This window comes from Octopus bimaculoides, chromosome 3 (genome assembly GCF_001194135.2).
Source record: "Octopus bimaculoides isolate UCB-OBI-ISO-001 chromosome 3, ASM119413v2, whole genome shotgun sequence".
Lineage (NCBI taxonomy): Eukaryota > Metazoa > Mollusca > Cephalopoda > Octopoda > Octopodidae > Octopus > Octopus bimaculoides.
In genome coordinates this window covers 84261606-84269265 of record NC_068983.1, presented here as the reverse complement: position 1 = coordinate 84269265, position 7660 = coordinate 84261606, and the positions used below count along the sequence as shown (strand labels likewise).

The 7660-nt window shown below is 34.0% G+C and overlaps 1 protein-coding gene across 6 annotated transcripts in view; it reads left to right on the top strand.

The window, feature by feature from the left end:
• Positions 1 to 7660, top strand: part of LOC106872997 (zinc finger protein squeeze) — a 74695-nt gene that overhangs the window by 46579 nt on the left and 20456 nt on the right. The gene's annotated exons all lie outside the window — the stretch shown is intronic.

The following is a 7660-nucleotide window of genomic DNA, read 5'->3' as shown; positions in this document are numbered from 1 at the left end:
TACGCTGTGCGTATCTATGTGTGTAACAATTTTAGAGTTCGGATTCTAGAGTTAGGGTTAGTTTTAGGGTTAGGGTTAGGGTTACGGTTACGGTTAACACTCTAGTTAGGGTTAGGGTTAGGGGATTAATACGATATACACCGTTACAGCGCTAACTGTTTTCAACTGAATAGACGTCAGTGATTAGTAGAAATTATCGAAATAAGACAATTTTTTACATGAAATAAATTCGAATACAAAAATATTTTTCTGTTCTATAACACAAAATAGATAAGTATACGAAGTTTGAAAGTCTTTCCGTACCAAAAACACTACATAAAACATAAATGAAAACTGGCGCCCCCGTTTTAAAATAGATCCAAACACATTGCTAAGTATTATATGTATATATATCTTTTTTTTTTTTCCATTCCACTTTTCTTTTACTTGAATAGGGGTTAAAACAGTGGCTATATGTCTAGTTTTGCGAATAAGAACAACACATTTTGTTTTTTAGGGATACTTTACTTATAGTCTGATTATATTTGACCCTACCTATCAAAAATCTTAAGGCTCTACATTCCATTAAAATGTCCAGAACTACAAACTAGCTAGCTACCCAGATTGTCTATCGTTTTGTAACTTGGGCAACTAAAGATTCTTTTACTAAAGATTTTTCCTTAGTTGTATGACTGTTGTTGTTGTTGTTGTTTAGTTCATATCAACCCTGATATAACAGACCTATGATGAAGGATGTTCAAGCTTTGACAGTCCTATCTTTGTTTCAAGTTTACTATATTCATGACTACATTATCTGGATACATGACTCCTTTCTTTTCTAAAATGGTAAGTTATGATCCAGGGAGATTTAGCTGCTATTTCTAGGAACTCAGTTCATGACCTCTTCAGAGATTGAAATTTTATGAAGGAAAATATTTTATCACTAGTCAAAGTAGAATTGACCCAGAAACACCAACTGCTACCACTGCCATTGTCATACAAATGAGGTTGTTGTTCATTTCCAGTCTTTCATGAAAAGCATGTCTAATTAAGAGAAAATATCACCATACTTGGAAACAGTTTAAGGTTGGTGATGAGAAGGGCATCTGGCCATAGAAAATCTGCTTTAATAAATTCCACCTGACCCATCCAAGCAAGGGAAATTGGACTTAAATGGTGGTGATGATGATGATGATGATGATGATGAATATATATTCAGTTGAATATACTTTGTGTCTTCAAAATTGGCTGTCTAATCAGAGAGATAAATAATGAGTTGCAATATGTAGTTATGAGTTCAATTCTAGCTGAGATCAACTTTACCTTTCATCCATCCATTTGGGGTTGATGGAATAAAGTACTAGTTAAATATTAGAACCAATTTAATTGATGAACCCTATCCCTGAAAGTTTCAGGCTTTATGCCTGTCTTAGAAACAGTTATTATTATTAGCAGAGGGTAACAAAAGCAGTAGAGCATCAGGTAAAATGTCCTGCATGGGTTATTTATATTCCTTTATTTCCAAAGTTTCAATATCATCGAGGTTAATCTTGCTTTCTAATTCTCTGAGGATTGATATAGTAAATTACCAACCAAGAACTGATATCAATATTATTGATTCTACCCTCCCTTCTAATTAGTGACCTTGCGTCTGTGTTAAAAAATTATTATTAAAGTGTTGAGCTAACAAAATTGTTGGTAGATTGGACAAAATGTTTAGTGGCATTTCTTCAAGCTCTTTATGTTCTGAGTTCAAATTCTGCCAAAATTGACTTTGCTTTTCATCCTTTCAGGACATATGAAATAAGTACCAATCAGGTGATGGGTGGGTGAGGGAAATATAATTGACTTAGCCCTCTAAAATTGCTGATATTGTGCTAAAATTTGAAACCATTATTATTTTAGTAGGGCGCTGTTAAATGGTGTCCCTACTTACATGTCACAGACAGTGAAAGGCCCTAGATCTCAATTAGTAAAAGATTTTGGTAGATGTTGGTAAAACAGTGTCTCAACAAAGATCATAGGCAGAAGACCCAGTTCAGCTGTATCACAATTTACAGGTCTCAGATAGTGATAACTATATAAAAATGTGACAACTCTGTTATTATAGTGGTAGTAATTGCAGAGCATTTTGATGGTCAAACTAACCACTTTTTGTACATAATGAATGCAGGTATGGCATGGTTCTAGGTTTGAACCCATTACATACTACCTTATGTAAGTTTCTTTTATCACAGCTTCAGGTCAATGAAAGCCTTATGAGTGAAATTGGTTAGATGGAAACTTTGCAAAAGCTTGTCAAATGGTCTGTATTTTTTCTTAGGTGATATAAGCTTATTCTGTTGCTGATCAGTTTAACACCACCAACTAGCCATCATTAGACAGGGTCCACTCTATTGCAATTATTCTCACAAGGGTCTGGGTTGAGGATAACCTTATGAATCAGTCTCTTTTTTCCATTTCCTCCACAAATTTCAGAGGTCTTCTAGAAGGTCATGTTTGCTGCCCTTCTTCTTCTAATTTAACTATTAAAAACAATTAAAGGAAAATAAAAAAAATACATAAAAGCATCTCTTCCTTGTCAGCAGAGATTCTTGGGTCTTTTGTTATAATTTTCTGATGAAGGAGCTTATTGTGGAAAGTGTATGTGTTAATGGGTGGCAGTATTTCAACAGGGAGATGAACAAATGAAAGATTCATTCAGAGCTTCCTCTCTGGATATCGCCAGACAGAAAATAGTAGTTCTAAATGGGAGCAATCAAACTGAAGGAAATCAAGAGTAGAGCACTATATGAGATGATAAAACTTGCCTCACTAGTATGGATTTCACTGAAGATGGATAAAACAAACTCACTTAATGCATAGCAGTTCTGATTCTTCTATTAAATATGATTTGTGTTCAAATGATTTTGAAACATGACATGAATTCTGGCAAGGTTAACTAACAAAGATGTTAAAGTGAGACGTTAGATGAAATGGATTGTTATTGAGTAGCATTGAGAGCAGTTGATTAAACTGATGAGAACACTTACTTCTTTCAATTAGGCTTTGGTAAAGTTTTTTTTATTTTCAAATAACTCAATTAAGGAGATTTCATATTAATGAGAAACTAGTAATAAAAAGGTTGATTGATGTAGTAATTTAGTTAGCATGGTTAGCATGGTTTATGTTAAAATGATTTATTTGGTTTTATTTCTGAATATTTATCCACCATGTTGACATTTATTCTCTTTTTTAAAAAAATATTTCATAAATCAAGCTAAGTGAACAATTAGTGTTTATATATCATATACGTTTGGTAAAATAATTATCAAGCATTTTTGTTTGTTAATCATATCAATAATTTATTTCCAAAACACTGTTACAGCTCATTAAGAACTTAATTTTGGTTGAGTTACTGCACCTTTTAAACATTGCCCTGTGTCTATATTAGTAAGCTTTCAGTTATTCAGTTTTTCTTAATTACACTTCTCTTCAAAGTACATTGAAACTTCTCTTAGAATTTCTCATTTAGTTAATTTGTATGTGAGGAAAGGATTTAACTATAAATCCTTCCTGTTTGATGAGGAATTGTTAGCTCTAACATTGTGCAAGTCTAACATTGAACTGTTGTCTGTTTTATTTACATTGGGATGGTATCATAATTAGTTTGACATCACAAACTTGAATATGGAAAGCATAAATGGTTGGGTCTATATATATATTGAAAAACATTGAGGAGAAAGCGTGGTTAGCAGTTTATGCTCTGTCACTAGCACTGCTTTGTGGTCAAGGTATTTAGCTCTCAATGATTGGGTTCACCTTGCTTTAAGCACTGATAAAGTGATATAGTTTACCACTGTAAGCAATTGTAGTTCTGTGGAGCTTGTACTGAGTTCAATTTTTCTTATACTGTGTAAAGTTACCTGATGTATATTAATTACCTTTTTTAAGGTAACCCATATCTCTCTCATGTATTTAACTCTGTGAAAATTGGCAATAAGATCTGTTCCTTTTAATCTTTGTGATTGAGAAAAGGGTCAATATTTCTAGTTTGACTTCTTATATTCTTTTATTCCCTTATATGTTCCGTCCTCAGGAGGCTATGGCATTTTGGGGCACCATTATTAAAATATAGAATTTTTAAAATGCATACTCACATTCAGTTGTGCAAAATGATAGCTAATGAAGTTAATGTCTAAATTCTCACATGAGTGGGACATTAAGAGCAATAATTCTAATATTTCACAGCAAATGCCAGAAGTTAGAACAGTAAATTTTCAAATGCTTAATCCTTGAGCATTCAAATTATTCTTGTTTTGAATTTGTCGCCTTCCTGGCACTTGTGCCATTGGCACATGAATTTACATTCGAGTGAGATCATTGCTAGTGCCGCTGGACTGGCTCCTGTGCAGGTGGCACGTAAAATACACCATTTCGAGCATGGCTGTTGCCAGTACCGCCTGACTGGCCTTCATGCCGGTGGCACGTAAAATCACCCACTACACTCTCGGAGTGGTTGGCGTTAGGAAGGGCATCCAGCTGTAGAAACTCTGCCAAATCAGATTGGAGCCTGGTGTAGCCACCTGGTTCACCAGTCCTTAGTCAAATTGTCCAACCCATACTAGCATGGAAAGCGGATGTTAAACGATGATGATGATCTTGTAACTTTGAGATTTAGATTATGTGACTATACTGTTAGACTAACATTGTAGGGTTGGTGTGAGCCAATTTGAATATAAAACAAAGAGAACAAGGAGAATATTTTGGCTGGATATGGCTGGTTTAAAAGCTAAAGGGTTAAGCAACCATAAAAACCACATACTAAGTAAATAAAGTACTATTTAAATTGCTCAGTACTTGCTATATTTATTGAAAACAAATTTTCTTTTGATTGTGCATTCATCATATTCTATGCTGCTTAGACATGTCCTTGACCTGAAGCTGCTTCACAGTGATCATACAAAATTTTTTATAGCTACCAAGCAGAAGATTGGGCTGTTATCTAAAAGATTTCTTTAAGCCTTCCAAATCTGGTCAGTGTCTTTGGGTAGTGATTGCTAATTGATTGGGTACAATGTCCTTAATAAGTTTATTCACTCTTCCATCATTAAATGATTGTTTAGATAATTGAAACTTCATTGTCGTTATTTATCAGTTTTCGTTTGCTATAGTACTATAGTATTGCCACAGAATATTTCTTAGGCACAGTATTAATGCCAGTATTTTATCACCATTATGTTATTTGATTGATCCAGATATTGAGGATCATAGACATAAAAAAAAAATGTGTTTGTAGAAGTTTAAATCCTAACATATGACAACACCTTGGAGAGTCGAGAGTAATTGTCTAGTAGAGAAGGATGGAAATAAATGGAGAAAATACTTAGAAATAAATAAAATTGAAAACTTATAACATTCAAGTAATGCTAGGAGCTCTAAGTTTGATAAAAATTATATAAAATATATTCTAAACTAAGATTATCCTATGTCACATACAAAAACAGCACTGTTATATGAAATATTACTGCACACATATGAAAAACTCTAGGACTAGAGTAAAATTAAAGAGACATAAAGGGACACATACTAAAGGAATAAATAAAATGTGAAAGACGCTATATGCACTTGAAGCAGAAAATGGTAAATTTTATGATATAATAGATATTTGTATTGTGAAATAGTTAAATAATAATAATAGTAACATCATCACCATCATCATCGTTTACTGTCTGCTTTCTATGCTAGCATGGGTTGGATGGTTTGACTGAGGACTGGCAAACCAGAAGGCTGCACCAGACTCCAATCTGATCTGGCAAGGTTTCTACAGCTGGATGCCCTTCCTAATGCCAACCACTCTGAGAGTGTAGTGCGTGCTTTTTCAGTCAGGCAGTACTGGCATTGACCACGCTCGAATGGTGCTTTTTATGTGTCACTGGCACAAGGGCCAGTCAGGCATCACTGGCATCAGCCACGCTTGAATGGTGCTTTTTATGTGCCACCGGCACAAGTCCCAGTCAGGTGGCACTGGCATCGGCCATGACTATGATTTCACTTGACTCAACAGGTCTTCTCAAGCACAGCATATTGCCAGATGATTGAAGGGTACTTTTAAATGGGCCAGTTATGCGACATTGGCATCAGCCAATTATTATTATTATTATTATTATTATTATTATTATTATTTAAGGCAGTGAGCTGGTAGAATCATTAGCATGTTTGATAAAATGCTTAGGCAACATTCTGTCTGTTTTTACGTTGTGAGTGCAAATTCTGCCAGGGTTCCCAACCACCACCAAATTTCAGGCCTTGTGTCTATAATAGAAAGGATAATTATCAATATCAATAATAATAATAATAATAATAATAATAATAATAGTAATAATAATAATTTGTAGCATTTAACATTAGCTCAAAACCAGATATTTTTGGAGAAAGTACAGTTGATTAAATTGGCTGGTAATTATTTTATGGATCTTAGAAAGATGAATGACAGTCAACCTCATTGCATTTGAGTTCAGAATGTAAAGGGACATAACTAAATATAATAAGGCATTCTATTTGGTACTCTACTGAGCCATTCATTGTCCTCACTATAATAATAATAATTAATTTGTTTTATAATAATAATAATAATACATATATAATTTGTTTAGCCTATCAGTAGGTCATATTTTGTTGAGGAAGAGGTGAAGCCTGTTCTAGTATTTATTAGTTAGTTATTTTATTGACTCTGAATGATTTATAATGGTAAAGTAAGTAAGTAAAGTAAATTTCTTTTGTTATTCAAGAGATGTTCTGTTTGTGATATTGAACATTTAGAATGTATTTTTTAGGAACAGATCAGCAGTCTCCCATTCTTCCTTAATTGGACTTTCTGGTCTGAAACAGTTTGATGTTCTGGTAGATAAATATGTTTTACTGGGCTATTCTTTGTTATCAATAACCCATTGAAGAATGAAATAGTTATGTATATAAGCCTAAAGCCTATGGTTCTGAAAGGGGATCAAATTCTACACAAAAATCCATGTCTTCCAGGTATTGTTTGTGCAGTTTTTTTTATAGATTGAAACTTGGATTTTCTACAAGTTATTGATGTTTTACATTTGGAAGACAACAAGTATCTTAGAATACCAAGTGTTCACATAATTGACAAATTGCATATTCTCCAAGCACATGTCATAGACTGATCTTACAGAGCATTGCCAAACAACTGTTATATGCATTCAAAAACCCACTTCTTCACTGGTTGCTCATGCTTATTAATGTCTTCTAAAAACCTTCATCCATGCAGTTATTAATATGCTCTTTCATTTTTAAGCTGAAGATGCTGCTTTGGTGGGCCATTGAAATATGGTTGCAAACCATCACAGCAGACCTTTTCCACCCCAAAGATAATTTATCTTAGGGGAGGAAAGAGCTGCTCCTATAATTTGATGATGTCTTTCTTGTATTACTCTTTTACTTGTTTCAGTCATTTGACTGTGGCCATGCTGGAGCACCGCCTTTAGTCGAGAAAATCGACCCCAGAACTTATTCTTTGGAAACCTAGTACTTATTCTATCGGTCTCTTTTTGCCGAACCGCTAAGTTACAGGGACGAAAACACACCAGCATCGGTTGTCAAGCGATGGTGGGGGGACAAACACAGACACACAAACACACATACATACATACATACATACATATATAAATATATATAT